We start from the raw sequence: 23328 nt of genomic DNA, 5'->3' as shown, positions 1-23328 counted from the left end.
ATTTGGCCAGCTTGGGAAATTTGTTAAATCCTGCATAATATAGTGACTTTTAAATTTCTTTAAGTTTATTTATTTATTTTGAGAGAGACAGAGACAGCACAAGTGGGGGAGGGGGAGAGAGAGAGAGAGGGAGAGAGAGAATCCCCAGCAGGCTTCCGGCTGCCAGTGCAGAGCCCATCTCAGGGCTTGGATCACAAAACCTCAAGATCATGACCTGAGCTGAAACCAAGAGTCAGACACTTAACTGACTGAGTCACCCAGGCACCCCCATAATAAAGTGACTTCTAAATTTGGTTTTAGACTTTTAACCTACAACATTTTATTTGTTTGTTTGTTTGTTTTGGCTTGTTTATTTATTTTTGAGAAAGATAGAGAGGAAGGGGCAGGGGGACAGAGAGAGAGAGAGAGAGAGAGAGAGAGAGAGAGAGATTGAGAGACAGAGAATCCCAAGCAGACTCCATACCATTAGTGCTGAGCCCAGTGCAGGGTTTGAATTCACAAACTGTGAGATCATGACCTGAGCTGAAACCAAGAGTCGGGCACTTAACCAACTGAACCACCCAGGTGCCCCTAACCTACAGCATTTTAGAATTCAGCTGTTTGATCAGTGCTTTTTCTACCTCGTCTCTCCTAATGTTTCCTCAGCTGGTTTTCAACGATCAATTATTATTTTTAATTATTATTCTACTATGCTATCAATCCAATATGTTAGATAATTATTATGTTCTATATTATTAATTATTATTTTCAGTTATTAGTAGATCCCCTCAGTAGAGCTAAACAGGAATGAAGAAACCAGCTGTGTGTTTTTGGATCAGGAGCTTTTACTGCTTTTCTTTCCAAGCGTTATCTTGATCTTGTGACCACAGAGAGCTGCCACAAAAAAAAAAAACAAAAAAAAAAAACCAAAACACTTTTCTGGGCACCTGGGTGGCTCAGTTGATTAAACATATGACTCTTGATTTAGCTCAGGCCATGATCTCTAGGTTGTGGAATTGAGACCCATATTCGGCTCTGTGCTGACAATGTGGAACCTGCTTGGGATTCTGTCCCTCCCTCTCTTTCTGCTCCTCCCTTTCTGTCTTTCTCTCTCTCTCTCTCTCTCTAAAAATAAATAAACATTGAAACAACAAAAACAAAAAAACCCCACACTTTTCAAACAAGCATTCAGTGCAAAAAGCAAGCATTCAGACATCTCCAAGTCTTGACATTTTTTCTTCCTTCTCTAGACAAGTGGGTCCCAGCAGAAAGAAGAATGTCTTCACCTCACTGGCTCTCCAATGATGCCATCAACACTTGCTTCTTTAAGTTGCTTGACAACGTGGCCTGGAAGCACTGTCTCCCTGGGAACTGCCAGCTCCGAGGTAAGGATTGGGTGCTCTGGAGGGCATAGAGGGCACTCCCCGACTCTGTGCATGGCAGCCTGGCTCAGTGTGGGTTCTGGAGCCCAACTCCTCACTTCAAATCCTAGCTCCATTATTTACAACTCACGTGCCCATGAGCAAGTTATTCAGCCCCTCCGTGCCTCCGTTTCCTCATCTGTAAGATTGGGCTAATACTAACTATCTTCATATGGTTAGTGAGAGTGTAATAAAATGATGCACATAAAATGCTTAGAACAGGATCCTTTGCATCCCAACATTATAAGCATTCAACAAACGTTTGCTGCTATCATTACCCCAGAACTTAATTTCTACTCTTCTGGAAGGACATCAAATTCGGTTTTTCTATTTTCTGGAATTGGCTCGCCTCAGTTTCAAGATGTGAATTTTTAGAAAGGGCATCAAGATGCAAAGACAGAATCAGTTGCTCTACTGTGACTTTTTCTAGAGGAAAAAAAGTTGTTAGTTCTTTATTTTTCTGTGTCTTTAGTCTGCATCATTTTTCATATCTAACAGAATGGAAAGTATCTCTTGCTTCTGATATTTCTTTAAAAACAATCACTCTCCCAGAATTCTAAATTCTTTTCTGAATTAAAAGGTCCTTTCTACCTTCTTATGCTGGATTATTTCTTGATTTAGATTAGCATCTTCAAGCATAGACTGAGTCCTTCCATTTGCTGTGGAGGCTTGATGTTTGTTTTACCTTTTTCTTCTCCGGCCGGCATTAGGGAAGGTCTTAATTGGTTGGTTTGGCTTTCTCCTTCGATAAGGTCCCGTGTAGGGACATCTGTGGGAAGAGGTCAGGGTTGTGGATGTGTGTTCGCGTCTGGGCTGAGGTGTGGGGGTGAAGACGCTCTGACAGTGTGCTGTGTGGCAGGAGGAGGAATGGAGGAAGATGAAAGGAAACATTGGGAAAGAGTCCCTTAGAGATAGAGCCATGGAGCTACACTGACAGGTGCATGATTGAGTGTGTCAGGCCATTTCTGACACTCTCTGCTCACCTCCCGTTCCCAGGAGGAAGTAGCTGGGGGAAGGGACTTAATGCTCATGGAGCACCTGATCCACCAACCTTGTGCCCGGTGCCGGGTAGGGCACAAGCGTGGACTCTATCTCCTTCCCAACCCTGAGAAGTTCATGGTGTTATCTCTATTTCTCAGATGACGAAGTTGTGACTTTTCAAAAGCTGCACTACTACGGAGGTCCGGAAATGGGTTCAAACACAGGTCTCTCGGACAGCAGAGCCTATCCTCCTATATGCTGTACCCCTTGTAGCCGAAATAAAAGGTTTAAAGATCATGTACCATTTGATGCAGGAGATAGTCAAGTGTGGGAACATGCATCCATGGTGATCCTCTTTCTGGAAGTCTTGGGCCTGTCACTCTCCCGGCCCACCAAGATAATTTCCTAAGTACTTGGTAGTTGTTAAAGGAGTTTAAAAAGATCTGTTAGACAACTTTTCCAGGGAAACGTCGATCAGCTAAAATGATTCGAGATAAGGGTGAGCAGATGTCAAAATAGACCACCAAGGAGCCGAGAAGCCTGAGGAAATCTGGAAGGATGCTGAGGTATGAGAAGTGGAAGGGAGACAGATTCAGATTTAGGAAGCCACAGGCAATACCAACACCCGTCAGAGAAGTTTAATTGTTTTTGCTTTTGATCCATTCACTTAGAGTCCGAGACTCTCAAGATGCTGGATGGAGAGCAACTACTCTGCCAAAAAGGGAGAGAGAACATTCTTCTTCGGTAGGTTTTTTTTTTTTTTTAATCCTTCGCCTTCAAATAGGGAGAAACGGGGAGACAGGCTAACTTCACCCCTTGTGGTGTGCGCCTCTTGATCCAGAAGCGTGGGCCTATGTGATGACACGGAAGAGAGTGTGTGGAAACATCCTCCTGCACGAGCCACACATGGATCACACGGCAGCTTCTGGGGCCAAAGGAGCTTCAAGCACCCCTCAGTTGTCAGCAGAGAACAGAAAGTCTTGAAGCCCAGAACTTCCAGGCACATGTCTCACTCTTATATTTTAAAAAGCCTATTACATTGGTTTTAACAACTTGCTAAGTTTAGATGATTTCTATTTTATGTGGCAGCTTTGAAGCATGCATATATTTCTGTTTACAGTGGGGTCTATTTATAGAACGACCAAAATGGCCAATGACACCGTGTGTCCATCACGACCAAGAAGCTAAAAGCTTATGGAAGTGTTGATATTTCTGCTCTCAAACTCACGATTGAGTTACTTAGCTGCTTTATTCAGGGCTCTTAGCAAAATGAAAGGGTGTTAAAAAGAATCCATCAATGAGTCCCAGGACAAAGTTTTATCAGCAAACACAATTTTGAAGTACTAACTATCCACAAATCAGATGACGATCATAAGTTAAACTTCGATGGCCTTGTTAAAGGATGTGTCAACAGAGACACAATCTATGCTATAATCAACTTTAGTCAACTAACAAACATGAATGACAACTTTCAGTCCTTCATTTAACATGTATTTATTGCAATACTTAAAAATATTGAAAAATGTAAAAGCCCTCGTAATAACCTTCTCCCAAGTTACGTAAGCACTGGGACCCAGCATAAATTGTTGCTTTGAATTTTAAATAGATTTTCGATGTAGTTTATTGGACAACTGGGATACTTTCATGGCCCATGTTTTGTCACCCTATTACCGGCACCTAACACGTATTGGGTATTCAATAAATGTGTTAAATTAAATTGAGCCTTTTTGAATTTAAGCAGTATTCATTGTGTGTTTAAATTTATGTGCGCAGGTCTGCAAATACAGCCAGGAATTAATCACTTCTAAACTTTGTGTCAATGTCTTAAAAAGCTGCATTTAATTTCCAATTAAGAGTATGGGAGAGGGGAAGTAATTTGACTAATGAGACAGAGAATCACAGCTTTTCTTTGGTTGACCAATGGATTGTGACTTTGATTGAAGTGTCTCCGCTGAATCAATCTGTGACCTGCACAGAGTGGAGTTTTACCATCCTGGAGGACTGGATGGTGTGGAAAGACCTAATAGAAAGAACACAGAATATCTGACCTCAGACACATTTTTAAAATATGATGGTGTTGATAGTCCCTTCTGTTTAAGTTCTGGCTCTGTATCTTCTCTTTATACTTAAAAAAAATTTTTTTTGAGGACAGAAATGGCCAAGTGATGATGACTCTTCATCAGAAACTCAGATTTTGCTGGCATTACACACATAGATTGCATTGTGAGCACTTTCATCTGATTCCAAATAACAGACATTAAGAGGCTTCCTGTCAAGTTTCCAGAGAGAGGTTGGAGATGGGAGGAAGCTCCTCTGTTTTAATTTGATTGATTGGTGACCTACATTCGAAATGGCACACTTCTAAAAACATAGGCAATTACCCCTTCTCCAGTTAGATATTACCAAGAAAACAGCAATGTTAGAAAGATACGAATAGTTATAAATTAATTCACCGTATTAACTGAGCTGTTACTATGTTCAGCCCATCTCTGAGCATTAGATCTTCACAACTGTCCTCTGAGGCAGGCATTGTTCTGGTTGTCTGTTGCTGTAAAACAAGTCAGCCCAAACTCAGCGCCTTAAAAGAAGCCCCTGCCCCTCATTTTCTTGTAGTGCTTTACAAGGCCACTTCAAGTGAGTTTTCATCGACCCACAACTGCAAAAATCCTGGGTGTGGATCACCACCATGGAGCGGAGGGAGCTAAAACCACCATGGAGCTCACACCATGGAGCGGAAGGAGCTAAAACAAACCATTACAGTCATGGTGTTCAAAACTAGCGGGGAGATGAAGGGCTGTGAAGACGAAGAAAGTAGTTGGGGAGAAGGGGTCTGGGAAGGCCCCCGAGAATGCAGCACTAAATGAGGAAAGAGTGATGTTTGGCTCTCTTGGGGGAATGGGGCTCCAAACGGAGAAAGACAACGCACAAAGGGGCAAGGGAGTAAGAAACAGAGATTTGGGACTTACACTCTCAGAGGTGGTGAAGGCAGAGTGGGTTGTCAGAGTGGACGGGATCTGAGGCGTGGGGGCACCACTGACCTCAGTGTCCATGCCTTTAAAGTGGCAATAATACTTCCCTTTTTATGTTTGTTTTGAAATTTGGATGAGAGAGAATGTCTTTGAAACCCCTGGCGTTTAATAAATACAGAAAAAGAGATAGTTTTGTTATTCTGTATGAGGGACAGAAGATGAATACAGCAAAAATTATGGGGTCAAATAGAGGAAGTGGACTTACTCGTCTAAGCTCGGATCTCCTATTTGCAGATCTTCTTCCGTTAGTAATTCCTGAAAGTAATAATGGGAATCCACTATAGAAGTCCACTATGGGGGTCCAAGTGGAAATCATGCATTTGCTCATGATATTCATGCAGGCTCATTCAGTCGTTTCAAGTGGGAAGTTTCCTGCCTTTGAAAGGGTACAGTCTACGGGGCACCTGGGTGGCTCCAACTTCGGCTCAGGTCATGATCTCACGGTTAGTGAGTTTGAGCCCCTCGTGGGGCTCTATGCTGACAGTTCAGAGCCTGGACCTGCTTCAGATTCTGGGTCTCCCTCTCTCTCCCTGCCTCTCCCCCACTTTTGCAAGCTCTCTCTCTCTCAAAAATAATGAACATTAAAAAAAAGTTTAAAAAAAATAAAAGGGGGAGGTCTAGGAAACACTGCTGGGGACAACATGAGAGGTATCACGCATGATTTGCATTATGGGAAGATCCCTTTTGCTTCTCTGCTCCTTCGTTGAACAGCAGGGCTGCTGTACCTGTAGAATTGTGGTGGGGAGGGGAAGGCAGGGCCACCAGGGACGTGGACTCTGGTGACTGTCAGATCCTCAGATGAAGGGAAAAGGATGTGCTGGAATTTGGTGGTTGGTTCAGACCTGTCTTTTCTGAGTTAGGAACAGACACTAGGAAAAGACATAATGTATCATTTTCTTTTTAAATAGGCTGTTTCATTAGGTTAAATCTGTATGAGTTTTTCTTGATTCTGTAGAAACATCCTGAAATGAACACCTGTCGCTCTTGCTTGTTGGTGTTGAGGGGCATTTTCTACCCTCTCCGGTGTCTGTGGGTGTTTTCCTGGGAATGCTGCAGAGACTGTGTCCGACTGTGCTAACCAGCTGCCACCTTAACTCCCCGGGCTTTCCCTCGCCCCACTTCACCCCTTCACTGGGAGCGATTTCCAGAGTAGATGTGCCATGGCATCGACCCCAGAGGACAACCGCACAGCTCAGAGCTCAAGCCAACGCTGGCATCTTCGGCTCCCGCTTGTAACCCTATCCACTCTTCCCTCAGCACGCCTTGCTTTGCTCCAAGGAAGGAAGAACCTGCGGGCTGCAGCCATTCCCAGGCGACCCTGCTCTGTGCATGGCCCTCGAGACATCCAGATGCTCTTGGCCTGCTTGTGTGAGGAGTAATCATGGACAGGAGGGGAGCGTGGGCCGTGATGGATAGGATTGGTGGCTAAGTAAGGGTCAATGGGGTTTTCCATTCCAAACCTATCTTTGTTTTCCCTGAGACTAAAAAGATAACCGCCTTTCGGGTAAACACTAACATATTTACTATCCAACTCATGTTCTCTCAGCTTCATGCATTAGAAAAAGACATTTCTTCTTCTTTCTCTTCCTTGCTTCCTCCCCACCCCCATCATATTCCTTCTCCCTCCCCCACCTCATTCTCTCCTGTTTTGTTATACAATTTCTCTCCTCTTAAAGGAAAAAGATAACTTTGGTGGAAGGCTGAAGAACGTGCCCCCTCCCTGTGCGTTTCCGCCCCAGACTCCCGGCTCCTTGACCTGGCTGCCATTCATCCGGGCACCATTTGCAGCTGAGAGAAAACAGCAGAGTAATCCTCAGGTCCTTAACTTGATCCACCTGTATCAATGGCCCCACTTGTGAAGAGGCCCGACGAGATCAGGGCCCCCACTTGGCTCCAAGTCTGCACTGAGCTCCAAGTGACTGCTCCCTGGGAGTGAAGGGGACTGGAGAGTGGAAGCAAATCCCCATCATATTCTGCCTCCTTTTGAAAACAGGCGAGTGAAACCAGGTAGTTTTGGTTCCACGTTACGCACCTTTGGCAATGGTCCCTGTTGCTTTCACACAGAATCGATGCTTTTCTCACTCAGGAAAAGGCCCTGGCGTTTTAAGCTTTGTGTAGATTTTGTTCTGATGTGGACTCTACTTTCACATGTACGTCGCTGCTCTGCTATAAAACGAGTGGGGTTTGAGAGGGTAAACAATGCTGTTAGACCCCTCAGTTCACTTCCAGGGGCGCAGCTCAGAGCCAGCGGCCTCCTCCTCCCTGCTTGGTTCTCTAGTTTGTAAAAGTAGCCCTGTCACTTGCTAGCATGTGATCGCTAGCAAGGCATTTAACCGCTCTGGGCCTCAGCTGGAGTCCCCAGGTCCAGCACCCGCTACTGTGGAACCAGAGCACTTGTGACCAGCTCAGCCCAAGGGAGAGTCAGGGTGGCCAGGAAACCTAGCTGGGCTGCGTCCTCTGCACAAGGGCACCTGGCCTGAGGGCTATCTGGGGGGAGGCAGAGATGCACCCAACAGAGCACCCTGTCACAAGGTTACACCCACCCAGAGGGGGTGCCTCTCTCTAAGTACGGTGCAGAGGAGAGCTATGAAAGAGAAATGGCCAACTTCCAGACGATATGGAATTTTTGTCTTTCATTTTTCAAGTTCATAGCTAGTTCTTTTTGGCAGAAGGTGAGGCCAGATGGCAAAGGCAAATCATGGACCTTAAAGAAGGCCAGGATGGTGTAGAGAAAATCAAGCGGAGTTTAATGAGGACACAAAGTAGTGGTTCTCAAAGAGGTAGACTATGAGCAAACTATCCTTTCTCGTGTCTTTTGGAAGGACTTTGAAGGCAATGTCAAAATCCCGGTGAAATAGGAAAAACATCTATTCCATGACAGTGTGGACGTAATGGGGGACATGTCCTTGTATAAAAAGATCCGGGCAAGCATTTGGGTCACAGCCTGTTTGAATGCTACAGTCAGTTCTGCCATGGCACTTGTTTTGAAAGTACAAATTTCTTCCGATGCAATTGAAATACCGGGGGACAATTTGAGCATAGCATTTTGTCCACGAGAAACACTAGGCAAAGCAGAAAACTGCCTCCAGTTGAAATGAGCTGTGTAGGAACACACAATCACACACATGTGCAACTCTCAAACCTACTATACTATGCATGTGATGAAACACACATCCACGTCCCATAATACCACTTTCTGCCCACCTCTAGATAATCCTTCCATCACTTCGCACTACCTGCATATGCTGCAACCCTTCAAAGAAAAGCATCGTATTTATTATGGTATTTCTGTAGCATGGACCCCGTGGCAAGCTCAGCAATGCTCAATGCTGGGCTCTGGAGCAGTGACGAATAAGGCAGGACCCTGCAGGGAAGCTCACAAAGTAGTGGACATAGCTCCAAGTTTAAGAATCAAAGAACGCTGTGGGGCACCTGGGTGGTTCCGTTGGTTGAGCGACCGAGTTTGGCTCAGGTCTTAATCTCCCGGTTTGTGGGTTTGAGCCCCACATTGGGCTCTGTGCTGACAGCTCGGAGCCTGGAGCCTGCCTTGGACTCTGTGTCTCCCTCTCTCTCTGCCCCTCTCCCACTCACGCTCTCTCTCTCTCTCTCTCTCTCTCTCTCTAAAAAATGAATAAACATTTAAAAAAAATTAAAAATAAAAAAAATCAAAGAACACTGAAACTACACGTTTAAAATACCTCTTATCTGAAAACTCAGCCAGCAAGATTTTACCTTGCATTCGTGATGATTAGTAGCAGGTTCCGGATTTGTGACATTTTTTGCTGGGCGCCAGGCCAGGCAGCATGTGAGGCACGCCACATCGCTTATTTCTGATCTTCACAACAACCCCTGCAAGACAGACATCACCAGTCCCATTTACAGGTGAGTAGACTGAGGCTCGCAGTGACAAAGTGACAGAACAAGCCCAGGGCCACACGGCAACAACGCTGTGGGGCTGGGAGTCAGATTCCTCTCACCGCCTCCGGTGCCCACATGTCTGCCCCTTGGGGTGCAGTGAGAAGAGGTGCGCTGGGCCAGTTGCCTCTTGTCTTCACTGGTCTGCTACCAGCCTAGGAACACACCTTCCTCACCGTAGAGCTGCTCCCCGCGTGTGAGGCACCAGAGTGGTTCCCTTGGGCCCCCTTCCTCCTCTCCCTAACGTCAGAACACTTCACAAGCCCTCCAGACTACCCCACCTCAGCTTCGTCATCTGTAAAACAGACAACGCTGGCCTACCTGCAAAAGGGAAGTCTTGTAAGGTTCCAGGGAGAATGTGGTGTTGCTTGTACATCGCGAACTATTCTCTGTGTGCAAGAAAACAGACAAAACCAGCTTCCTGAGTATAGCTCCATAAACCAGCACTAACACGGACACAAATGGCAAAGGGCCCAGTTTTCTCCTTACGCACACGTACACGCACTGAACTGAATGCCTCCTTTTTGAGTTGAGCTGTTTTCCTCTCAGAGTCATCCTTGATGCTGCTTTCGGTCTGATCTTGCCCATGTGAATGCTGGGGAGACAAAGACACATATAAAATGAGTGCCAAGAAGAGAAATAAAGCAGGGTAAGGAGGTGGAGGGTAAAGGAGGTGCTGGTTCATGCGGGGTGGCCCAGGAAGGAAGACCTTTCTGAACAGGTGCTGCCTGGGCCGAGACCTGCAAAAAGCAGAGGGACCACCATGTACCGTGTTGTTTTCTGTGGGAAAGTGTCAGGCAGAGGGAAGAGCAAATTCTGGGTGCTCTGAGGATTAAATGAGATCGTGCCTACAAAACCACACGGAGCCAACTCTTGATAATGTGAGACTTACCCAACTGGAAGTCTAGCCCAATACAGAACAATGATATATTTTTGAATAAAAATTTATGTGTGGGGTCCACCTAGGTGGAATAGCACACAGGTGCATTTTTGTCATTGTTTCCTTTTCAGATGGCATGTCTCCATATTTATATATTTGGCTCAGTGTCACGATTTCATTCTCGTCTCTGGGCTGCTGATGAGTTTGCCTCGTTCTTCTAGAATACACCTACTGTTTTCAGGTATGATCAGAACACCTTTGAAATATTTGGTCTTGGCCTTCAACCCTTGGCTAAGAGAGAAATGTTCCCCACTTGAAGGTGATCCATATATTTAATTTTTATCCCAGCCTATCCATTGGTTCTATGCGGCCATTCTATTGTGAGTTGCAAATTGAATTTGTATGGATCACAGAAAGCCTTTTAGAGAGAGCGATGGACAGACTTGTGGGCAGGGAAGGGAGGCTTGGCCTGTGATGAGTCTGACTTTGAATATACCCCCTTCTTCACTCCATTTCATGAATGCTAGAGGTGCAATGCAAGTGGCTTCTCTCTGGAGGGGATACTTCAAGCAGCAGGATGGATGGTCAAGAATGTACAGTCAGAGAATCAAAAGCACATAACCCTTTGCTTTGTGTTATCATACGCAACAGATAATGAAAAAGGACCAGAAACCTCTATACCTCTCCCTTCTCTCCCCACTAACACACGCACTCGAGAAAACCATGGTGGTTTGCTCCCTCACCAAACGTCCATGGGTCAGGCCAAGTGTTTCATTGTGATTCCTGGGGACACTGATAAGAATGGATGGAAAGGCAGCTGGGCAGAAGAGTGAGGCCCTGAACCAAGAACCCCCTGGGGAGGACAGTATCCCCACGGAGTGTGGGAGAGTGGATCTCCCTGGGGAGATGTTAACAGTTGCGACGCAGCCCAGCAAGGTGGAAGTTTTATTTCATTAGATTGCTCCCCAAAGGGAAATTCTGGTTCCTGGGACAAGACAGCATTTGTCATTTTGACACCTTTCCATTGCTTGTCAAATCTTAACAGCCCTCCTGGGCCTCTTCATATGTCCTCCTACTACGAGGTAGCCTTGCCTCTTGCGGGAGTCTCATGGCGGGAAGTTGTTAGGAAATACTGTACAAGCAGCTCAGGTCCAATTTCTGGAAAATGCATGTTATTTCATTGGGGAGCATAATGAGAAGAACACAGACAGTGTCATCTGTACGAGTTTAAATCTCAGCCCCTCACCCTTAATCTGTGTGGGCCTCAGTTTATCAATTCAATACTGGAGCATAAAAAGGGAGAAAATGATAGGTAACCCTTAGCGCTATCCTGCGGATCGAAGCACAAGTCAGAGTTCCGCACGTGGCAGCTGTCGCTGTTAGTCTTATTAGGATTCCAATTTCTCTGCTCGTCCAGTTTCTCTGCTTGTCTGTTTCAGCAGCAGACTAAAACCCTCCTTTAAAGAGGGCAGCAAGCCCAAGGTATAATGGAAGGAAACAGCCCCTTCCGTCTCAGGAGAGATTGATACTTGCTCCAAAAGAAGTGTGTGGCAAGGGCCCCAGGAACATGGTGTGTGGTGTAGCAGTGGATCCTAGGAAGGGTTGCCAAATTTAGCCACAAAACACAAAACAAAACAAAAAAGGACAATATTTGGGACATATTTGAAATTCAAATTTTACTGGGCATTCTGTGTTTGATTTAGTGGCTCTAATCCCAGAGGCTCTGATACCCTCACATTTGGCCTTTTGTGGTCTGTACATTAGTGTGTTTGTCTTCTTCATCCTATGAAACAGCAATAAAAATCCATCCTGGAAGAACTTCATAACACAGCATGACTTGGTACCAAGTCCAGCTTCATTACACCCCAGCTGCAGGCTCATGGGCACAGTATCTGACCTCTCTGAATCCCGTCTCCTTATTTAAACTCCTGGCCTGACTATTGAACCGAGTTGTTAGAGGAGCAAATGAGATGTAAGGCCTGATCCTTTTCATCGTGTGGGTTGATGCATTCATTATGTGCGGACATTCTCTGGGCAGGAGCCCACACAGTCTCCCTCCATTTATGGAGAGCTATGATATATGAGGCACCATTGGAAAATTTGCAAAGTCAAGACCAATCGCAAGGATGAGTTCCAATGCAAATATCAAGGCTATCATATGAAGGTTAATTCGATTGGTCCTACAGAAAGCTTCCTTTCATGACACTGTTGTTGTCATCACGTTTAGAACAGCATCTGGCACACAGTAGGGCGCTCATAAAATATTTGTTGAATGAATGAATAAATGAATGAATGCACGAGTAAGGAATGTTCCTCCATTCCCTGTTTACTTCTCAGTGCTTGCAAGGTAATTTTAGCATTATTTTTGGCTTGTCAGGAGTTTTCTGACTGAGCTTAAAGATGGCTTACTTCACCAGCTCACCATGGTTTGTCCTTCTTCCCACCTGGCAGGGCCCTGGGCAGTTCTCTTGGTGGCCTGGGTCACAAGTCCTCAGATCATGCAAGTCAAATCGCACTGATGAACTGAAGGGAATGTTGGCATCCCACCTGCCCATGCCTTTTCTCCGTCTGGTCATTCCCCTTCCATATCTGGCCCTTGGCTTGTAAGGTGGCTCAAATAAGATGACACAGGATACTTAGAAAAGTGTAAAACTTCTAAGGAAAGCCCATTCTTAGTTCTTATTTTCAGGTTACCTCACAGGCTCAATGAGACTTCCAGATCCAACATTTTGGAGAGGGGCAATGGTTACCTCTTCCTTTTCTCTTCCAGCTAATAAAGGGACAGCATTTCCCTTTACTCTCCTCTTGTGCCCCCTGAAAATTTATATCTCATCTCCTGCTTCAGATTTGCTGACTTCCTTGAACATGTTTTTCTGATTTCTTTGTCGTCCTCCCCAGGAACAAGTCTGTTTTACAATTTCTTGGCCCCTTCAGTGTGCATCTCCATCCCTTGAAAGTCCTGTTTACTCAATGGACTGCCTTCCACCTTCTACATCTTTTTTTTTTTTTTTTTTTTTTTTTTTTTTTTTTTGTGAATGACAACAATGCAAGAACTTTGGGGAATTGTTTTCATGCAAGAACACCTGGTCGTCTCCAGGCCCCTAGCTGACCCTTGATCTCCTTTCTGTGGAGGCTTTTCAATGAATCCCTTAAGCCTGTTGAATTCCCCTTTCTTAAAATCCATTTTCTTAATTTGACCACATTTCCTTCTTTACTGACAGCTCTAACCCTGATCAGCTGAGAATGCTGGTCCCAAGGCACACTTTTATTTTCATATTCTTATTGTCCAAACCCCTACCCCCTGTATGAAAAGCCTCAAATTAGAAGAAAGACAAGACTTTCCTTTCCACAAGCTTGAAAACAGCTTCGCTCTTGGTATTTTTTTTTATGTTTATTTATTTTTCAGACAGAGAAAAGAGAGAGTGCAAGCAGGGGAGGTGCAGAGAGACAGGGAGACACAGAATCCAAAGCAGGCTCCAGGCTCCGGGCTGTCAGCACAGAGCCCGACGTAGGCCTCAAACCCACAAAGCGCAAGATCATGACCTGAGCCGAAGTTGGACACTTAACCAACTGAGCCACCCAGAGGCCCCATCACTCTTGGTAATTTTTAAGGAACTAGCAATGGAAAGTCCTCTTGCTTTTGGTTGCCATAAACCTCTCACCTGTGGAGTCAGACTTCCGGGTTCAAGGAAATCCACAGCATTATTTGCCACATGATATGATTTTATCGTAAGTCATAAGTAAGTAGCCCAAGAGATGTTGCCCTCGCATTTTCAATTTTTGGGTTTCAGTAAGGAGGACATGCTTTAAATGGATTGCTGTCTTCCTTAAAGAAAAGCAGCCACAAACAGCAACCCGTCGGCTCCAGTTTGGGTATAAAATTGCAATTTCGTAATTCATCATCAGTTTTTGTCCTTGATGAAATGAGAATGAGCTGTCTGCGTATGACCACCCCCCCCACCGCCATGTTCCCTGTCACCTTCTCACACACACTCACCACCATATGTTCAGAGGAGATGCCCATAAAATGGCGCTGACATTGAGCACCTGAAGCCCATACACCAATCTGCTCTTTATGCACCCAACACTTAGCTTTCTTGGGATGTGTCACTTTGCTTAAACCCCCTACTTTGGGATGCCAGGAGCCAGGAGACGCTCCAGATGGAAGTCTTATTCTGAAAGCTGTACACATTTCACACATAGCAATACCTGGAAAGTTTACAGAGGACTTGTCCTCACTGGAGGAAATTGATTTGGAAGGCACAGAGCAATCCATACTTTGAGAAGCAAATTCCACCGGCATTTACATAATGCTCCATCACTCTGGGACCACAGCGGCTGATTGCCAGGTTGGCATGTGGAAGACAAGTGCGTTAAGCCAAAGCCATTGCCCAATATTTTCATCAATACGAATAGCATCTCAGGGATATTTTAGTTCATTGAGTTTTTCCATTTGGGTAAAATGGTCACAGTGGAATTTGGGGGGATAAAAAGGCTATGTTAAATTTTTCTACAAATTTTTCAAAATGAACTATGTTGTCTGTTTCTTCTGCAATCTTCTGGTGTTCATTTAGGGAAATCAAAATTGCATTGAATAAGTCTTTTCACTATTCCGTGTTTGTCCCCCTCCCCCTGTTTCCCTTCACATCCTTCCCTTCAATAAATTGCTCTTGCTTCACAAGTTAGGTATTTGAGATCACTTGATCACATTCCGGACACAAGAGTACTATTAAGTGGCTCGTCCATCAGGATATTGGGTATAGTTTTACAGTATGAGAATACCTACTGCTCTACGTGGATGTGTATAATATCCCCTTACCCCCAAGGATTCCATGTGCTTTTTTATTTATATTTACCTCTTATTCCTCCTAACTACATGTGGTGATAGATAGTGGCCAGTTATTTCTCCTGATTTTCCAAGTCAGGAAGCAGGATGCAGAAGGATTAGGTATTTTATCTAAAATCACCTAGGAAGTTGATGGCACGCACTCTTATGAGTACTCATGTTCTGTTTGGTGTGACACAAGTAAGAACTTTGGTGACTTTCCTTTGCTGGGCAGGTCTTAAGTGAGTGTTCTGCGTTGCACTTAGAGGAACACACGATAAGCAGCATGTGTGCCCTGAATGGGGGACAGACAGACCTGGCTTCTAGCCCGAGTGTGCCACCGCCAAACTCCGGCCTTGGGCAAAGTCTTTTAAGCTCTCTGGCCCAAGTGCCCTCTTCTATAAAGTAAGAGACTTGAAGACAAATGACCTCCAACATTGTTTTCGGCTTGCACCATTACTTTCTTATGATTGATGTGTGACAGTCACAGGTTAAGTGAGTTCTGAGAAAGATGACTGACTATCCACTTTGCAGGGGACAATGCCAGTTTACACGTGACATCCCAGGGTAATTATTAATCCTTTCATTCTCAAAAACATCCCGATTTAGGGGCGCCTGGGTGGCTCAGTCAGTTGAGCGTCTGACTTCGTCTTGGGTCACGATCTCATGGTTTGTGAGTTTGAGCCCCACGTCAGGCTCTGTGCTGACAGCTCAGAGCCTGGAGCCTGCTTCAGATTCTGTGTCTCCCTCTCTCTCTGCCCCTCCCCCACTCACACTCTGTCTTTCTCTCAAAAATAAATTAAAAAAAATTAAAAAATCCCAGTTTCAATGATAGTTCAAATAAAATACAGTACGGACCTGAACTTTTAATGTTTATTTTTGAGAGAGAGAGAGAGAGACAGAGAGAGAGAGAGCGCGCACACAAACGGGGGAGGGGAAGACAGAGAGGGAGACACAAAATCTGAAGCAGGTTCCAGGCTCTGAGCTGTCAGCATGGAACCTGATGCAGGGCTCCAACTCACAAACCATGAGATCATGCCCTCAGCTGAAATTGGACGCTTAACCGACTGAGCCCCCCAGGCGCCGGGGACCAGAACTTTCAGAGTAATATCTGCAGAACTACCTAAGCTGTCACCTGGGCTGGGGTCCTTTCCATGCGGCGTGTCTTGTGGCCCACCCTTCTGAACAGTTAAAAAGGAATCTGGTGTGTCAAATCTATTACTGAAAAAGAAATCCATGTCATTTACTCCATAGGGTTTATCAAGTATCTGTTAAATATATCGAGATACACATTGATAGAAATGCATGTGTTGTGCCCCCTGCTGCTGGCAAGCAGGGGCTTCGTGGGCAGACTCTTGAATTTTGCCAACCCGAGTGAGAACAACTTGATGTCTCTACAAATGGAAGTTGGTGCTATGAAGCAGGCTATTTGCTTTGTTAAAAAAAAAATACCTACTAGACAGGAGTTTTCTTTAATTGTCAAAGAGAGGAGATTTTTGTCCATCTTTGGACAGACCCTTTCCTCTGCAGGGCCATGTTATTTTGATTTTCCCCCAATGACTATATGGTAGTGCGTGGGAGGAGCAATAATCACACTGCAGCGCTGAGGACTGCAACATATGGAAATTTCATCCCCTCCAGTCCTAGACGGTGGTGTTTAAGTCTTTCTTCCAACCGTGGAACATTAGTACAAACCAGTCAAATGACCGCGAGCAAGCGGCCTGCGGCACCCGCACCACCTTCCCATTGCCCACAGGAATAATGGTACTCTCAGGAAACGTCTGGGGCATTGGGCTGCTCACCCAATACAGAAATTCCCTCTCTCAAAAATCTGCCGGGAAGTCACACTGTCTCCACAATACCTTCCCAGTGGTGAGAAGTTCATCCCCCCTCCCCTCAAGGCAGCCCAGTCCAATTTTGAATGTCTCTAGTGGTGGGGCCAGTTAATGCTAGGGCCCAGGCCCCAAAGCCTGGGAAAGTCACCTTGCAATAACTGAAGCCTGTGCACAACCAGTCTGCGCTTTCCAGGATGGCATGAGGAGTTCAGGATTTCCTCACCTCCTTCCTATACCCACAGGGCAAGGAGGTGTGAGGCTTGGTGTTCTGTGAAGGTGCAGCAATCTATTCTCAAAACAAAACAAAACGAAACAAAACAAAACAACAAAACAAACGCTCTGGGCAAAAATTCAAAAGTAGAGCGGAAAGCTTTCCAAACAAACTGGTATTTGAGGTTTCAGCGTTAAAGAGTAGGTACCCAGCCAGGAGTCCTGAAGGAAAATGCCTAGCAGCGATCTCTTTATTTTCTCCCTGATTTCTTCTGGATAGATGTGCCCTCTCCCCGTGCTCCAAGTGCTGAGTGGCCTCGCCTTGAAGGATGGCCTCTTCAAATGTTGCTTGGGATTGGACTCGACTCTGGGCCACAAGCCGATTCTGCCTCTGCCCTGGAAGCATCCTGCCACCATCCCTCATTGTAACCCATGCTCGCAGGCTGTTCGGAAAGTTCTTCGGCCGACATCTCACTGTGGCTAATGTGCTGATTTACAAGTTGTAAGCAACCGCTTACCAAGGAGAAAGGCTGGCAGGAGTCTCTGTGGGACCGCATAGGGATACACTGTGCCACAGGATGCCCAAAAGCCATTAACAAGCAGAGGCTACAGACACGTGGTTAAAAGGTGAAAAGAGAGCCATTAACATCAGAGACAGAGAGAGAAAGCAAGTGTGAAGTGTAATAGCTGGGCAGGGTTCCGCAGTTCAGCCCTCTTAAACTTCTCTTGTGTAGCAGCCGGATCCAGACAGGATGGGTCCAGTGCAACTGCCCACTGAATATTTGGGGGCGTTTTTGCTTAGGTCTGATGGCTAATGAGAGCCCCCAAATTGTTAATCTGGTCATAACTTGCTAAATGGGTTCAGGATGTTAAGGATTTTGAAATACTCACTTCTAGAAAGCTTCGTTCAACTCAAAAGTTGATGTCCACCATGGACGACCAAGATAGATCATCTCAGAGTCTTTCTGATGAGATTCCACAGGGCCCTTCCTTATGTTCTAATGTTTCATATCATTGGCTCTTGGGAAATTCTTCCTTATGTGGAACCCTAACTCTTCCAATGGTGGTTTCAGTCTGATGCATTTCATTAGAGAAGGTAGGGATGGTTCGCAAAAACCATCAGACCGGGATTGTCTTGAGGTTCCTAGAGTTTATAGCTGCGCCATTTGGTACAAAATAGTTAACCTCTGTGGGCCTTGGTTTCCTCATCTTTACACTGTGGATATGCCGGTGACCATCACTGAGGGCTGCTGTGAGAATTACATAAGGTCCCAGGGATCTGCTACAGTAGTGCCTACCACAGAGCAAGCACTCAATAAACAGCAGTTAACTTGGAATCTCTTTTTAATTGTTCAACATGAATATATATTAAATGAGATATGAGGTGCATTGGATGGCAGCGGCTGGAGGCGGTTTTCTTAGGACATGAGACAGAGGCAGGGACACTCAGGCACCCCCTCCCAGTGCCTGATAGATCGACTTCCATCTGCTTATTCCTTGTAGCTCACAGAGACCCATAGCTGCTTTGGGCCCTGGTCCCTATAATCCTTGGTTCCTCTGTCTTTGCCTTGGTGTAGTTGCCCAAAGTCAGCCAGAAGAGAAAGCACCTGTGTGTCTCTGACCAGCCTATGTGTTTCTTCCTTCCATTTTCTTGAGGCTGATTCTGAGCTGGAAAAAGGCATCTGGGGTCAAGATTAGGGTGTTGTCTGTGAAAATAGCACACATAATTTGGGTCTGGAACAAACATCACTTATGAACCATCATAGAATTTATACCTTTCATCCCAAGAAGGGGCAAACCATTTCTCCCCCTGCCTATTTTTAGGCCATCTCTGCTGTGGCATGTAGGGTATGGCTGTGCATTATTTCCTCTGAAACTTCCTACAGCACTTAAATGAATTAGATGATTTCATAATCCTACAGCGTTTTCATTAAATATGGATTTAAAAAAAAAAGAGAGAGACGTTCTGGGAATTCTCAACCTGGTACTGCTTTAATGGTATATAAGAAGTTGAATTTGAAAGTGACCTCCTTGAACATATCACTGGGTAAAAGCAAAAGCCTAAAATAAGATAGCCATGGGAAACCCAGTCCCTCTGAGGTGTTGCCAGTAAAAAAACAAAGGAGGCAAGCAAGTGGTCACGGAGCATCTAACACAGACTGTGATGTTCACTGTAAAGAGAAGAGTTCTCAATGCTAAACATTCCTTCCACAAACACCAGTTTCATAAATTATGATTTCGTTTTCACAGCCATATCTTGCCTCCCGAAGCAACCGGGGCTCTGACAATACAATTTATTTTTGCACAGGACATTGTATCATGTCCTGTCATGATACCATGTATCTTCAAGGACATGATGTCACACTTCAGAATCAATTTTTCTTAATGGGCATTTCAACAGCCCTTCCGTGGGGGGACAGCTTCTGAAGAACCGTGCATGGTAGAGGGATTAGAAAGGAACCCTACCTCACGGGGGTGAGAAGTCTGCTTCTCTTGGGCTCAATCACATTGAGAACATTCTTTAAAGTCTTATGCTCGCTCAGATTCCCAGCTCATCCATCTGTGAAATGGTATAAGAAAATTTTGGGAAAAGAAAAGAAAAAAAAAAGACTTCTAAAAATTCTCTAGCTTAGGGATCAGCAAACATTTTCTGAAAACATCCGGATATTGAATCTTTTCAGTTTTCAGGCTCACGTGTGCCCCAAAACAGCCATAGCCGATACATAAATGAATGGCTGAGGTGTGTTCCAATAAAGCTTTATTTATGGACACTGCAGTTTGAATTTCATGTGTATAAAATGTACTCCTTTTTTGATTTTTTCCCAACCATTCAAAATGTAAATGTGATATCTTAGCCATGCAAAAAGAGGCCTGTGGTCTGCAGTTTGCTGACCCTTGCTCTAAGAAAGGAAATCTGTGCATATATCCAAAACTGCATTAACTATTTTTTTTCAGCATTATTCTTGTACAGGATGAATCACTCAGCCTGTGGTTCCTCTTTCATAATGTCGCTAAGAACCCAATGAGCAATCATACAATTGAGGTAGCATTTTCTCTCGCTCCAGAGGCACAGGCACCTTCCTCAAGGAACAGAAAGTTGAATGTACGTATGTGCACATGCCCAGGTAGACATTGGAGCTCTACATGTGTATAAGCCATATGTATACGTGGTGGGGAAGTAAGATTCAGGTAAGAGAGAGGGCTCTTTTTTAAACTTAGGAGCGGTGTAGTCGAGCTATGGTCCCTCTGTTTAATAATCACAAAGCCAGACTTACAGCTCTTATCAAACCATTTCGGTGGGGTCTGCATCATTTCACCAATTTCAACAAACTGTCTCAGCGAGGAGAAAGATTAGACTGTGTGTGTTTACTCTCTGTGGAGCTATGGGCTGTGTTCTCTTCAAGAGAATGAGATATGGAAATAACAGTTTACGTAGTCTGGTCTCTGAAATGTTCCGGTGACTGGGAAAGTTGGCAGTCTGTGCTCAGGTGAATCAAAGTGAAATTGTGCACCGCACCCTTCCCTCTGGAGATGCAAATTCTTAAAAGGGTGGGGGTGAGGGAGTGAGGGGCACCCTGTGCTGTCTGCTTCGGTTGCAGTTCAGGGCTGCAGAGGCCTGGGGAAGAGGCCTGCAAAGCAGGGAGGGAGGGAGAGGCCAGTGTGGATAGCATTCCGTGACACTGGGGCTAAAAGAGGCCCTTGCAGCCTTCCTCTCCACCTAGAAGGGGAGACAGAGAGCAGAGGGAGGGCCATGACTGCCCGAGGCCTCCCAGGGATGGAGACCAGAGTCAGAGCAAAGGCCAAAAGGAGGTGGATAAGCCCAAGGCCCTGCCAGCACTCTACACTTAGGGGGCTGGAGACTGGCTTGGCCTCTCTGGGCCACTGATAGAGGTGATTCCTGATCCTTCTACTCCCCCACCGGTGCTCAGGTTCTAATAGGCTCTCCCAGACACCCTCCTGGAGCAAGCATGGTGACGTGACTGTTGAACCCATTAACCAGCTGGGGCTCAGGTTTCACCCCCAGGCCCCTAGCTGGCCAGGGTGTGGCATCCACTCCAAGTCAAAGGACATGGGAGTTCAATCCACACCCACACAGCTTTCCACAGAGTGATAATTTAGCAAAAATCTTAGGCTGAATGCTCCAGTGGAGACCAAACCTTGATGAGAACAGGAAACTGGGAAAGCATGGAGAAATTTTTCTGGAGCCTCAAGAGGCTTGTACTACTGCTCTAGAAGTTGGGATGCAAGACAGCCTGATCCCAACAGTTGGTTGCAGGCCTGTGTCCCCTACTTCCTCCTGCCCCCAGCTTGTGCCAGGGATGAATGACACAAGACTGGGCGTGGGGTCAGGACCCCAGCATCAATTTTATCCCCACTTTCCCTTCCTAGGCCTCAGGCACCTCATCTGTAAAAGGCCTTGTGCTGGGTGAGGTGATTTTGAGGACTTTGCTCTGCTAGAATTCCCTTTTGATTATAGACAACCCTGCTAATAACCTCACAATTTACTAGGGTCTGGGAAGATAATGCAATGCCAATCCGACCAAAGGAAAAATTGGCAATCTAGACACGTACCTCCAAGGCATTGACTTAAAAAACTCTTCACATGCATTGAGTAAAAAAAAAAAAAAAAAAAAAAATTGCACTTACTCCAGGCTAGGGATTTATGTACATTTTCTTACTGAATCCTTACAAGAACCACTGGTGAAAATTAAAGGTGAGAGAGATCAATTTGCCCAAAGTTGTAAGCTAGTAAGTGGAAGAGCCAACGTTTGAACTTGGGTCTATTTGGCTCCAAAGTCCCCATTAGGCCAAAACACAAAAATAAGATAAATTGACATTTCATTTATTTAAACCTCCCCTCACCACCCCCCCCTTAAAAAACCCAAAACCAAACTTCTGTTCATCTCTCTCCTACTTATTTTAAGCCTTTCTTTTAATCTCAGGGGCCAGGGACCGATTTAGTAGCATGCATATATATATATATATATATATATATATATATATACTTTTTTTTTTTTTTTTTGCAACCCAGATAGGGATTATAGTGCTTACAAGATATGCTTTGCTAGCCAAACATGACCTAGAGGGTCATTCAATAGGCATAAGAAGTAGCAGAAGGTGGGCTTGTTTGGGGCCACATTTCAGAGGCTTTCCCTGTAATTTGGGCTCTGCTTTGTGTTTCTCTCTGTGCCTTGGCCGGAGCTGGTCATAGGTGGCCAAGACCCATCGCTTCTTGGGCTCACAGGCCATTCCCGAGTGCTATTAAGGAAATATGTTATCATCAGGAACCTACTGCCAGGAAAGACCAGATGGACATTTTCAGTGTTGATGCACAACTGTGTGGAGGCACCACAGAGAAAGGGAGCGACAGGGATGTTCCCAGCCTCAGGGGTCCATGCGTGTACGTCCACTGACACCAAGCGCCTGGTGCCTCCAATCTGCTTCCCGCTGTCACAGGGAACTGTTGAAGAGCTACAGCTGCACTGGGGTCAATGTCAATGAGGCCCGAAGAGCAGCCTCATGGCTAGAATTGGAACTCTACGTGGACCAGGAAGATGGGAGTGGGTGGGAGAATGTGGCTATAGGGATCCTCGGGGGATGGTTCTGGCCCAAGATTTCAGTTTATCTTGGATGGAAAGAAGTTCTCCTCCAATGGCCCGGCCAAGAATGTTGATGTCACAGGGAAAGGGAACAGAGTTTGATTGTGTGTCACATAGAACTGGGAACAGGCTGCTGTGCTTAGAGGGACACCCTTATCAATTAGGTAATGTCTGCTAATGATTGAGGAACTGTGTGATGTAGTGCTCCAGCTGTTGATATGTTAGCAAACATCTGCAAAGGGCACTCATACCTTGTGGGAAAAGGTTTTCTTAGACTGCATCCCACTGGTTTGAGCTCTGAAAGACTGGTAGAGCCAACAGCACCACAGGGCACTTGAAACAGAGCAACGTGCAGACATGTGGACTGGGCAGAGGAGGCAGCTCTGGTTGGGATCTTGGTTCCATCTCCAGGAGGTGAAAGTACATTTGTGCAGAAATGACACCTATAGCCACGTGATCTTCCCCTCTTCCCCCAGCCTTCCTTCCTTTCCTTCTTTCTTCCCATCTCTCCTCCCCCTTCTTTCCCCTTTTCCTTCCCTCTTTCCTTGCTCCCTCCCCTCCTTTCCTCTCCTCTTCCTCCCTTCCCCTCTTTTTCCCTGCCATTTTCTCCCTCCTTCCTTTTCTCCCACCCTGCCCTTCTTTCTTCCTTCTTT

The sequence above is a fragment of the Lynx rufus genome, unplaced genomic scaffold (genome assembly GCF_022079265.1).
Source record: "Lynx rufus isolate CCGP_SWC_20201006 ecotype Redwood Valley unplaced genomic scaffold, mLynRuf1.p SCAF_4, whole genome shotgun sequence".
NCBI lineage: Eukaryota > Metazoa > Chordata > Mammalia > Carnivora > Felidae > Lynx > Lynx rufus.
Note: the sequence above shows the minus strand (reverse complement) of the source record.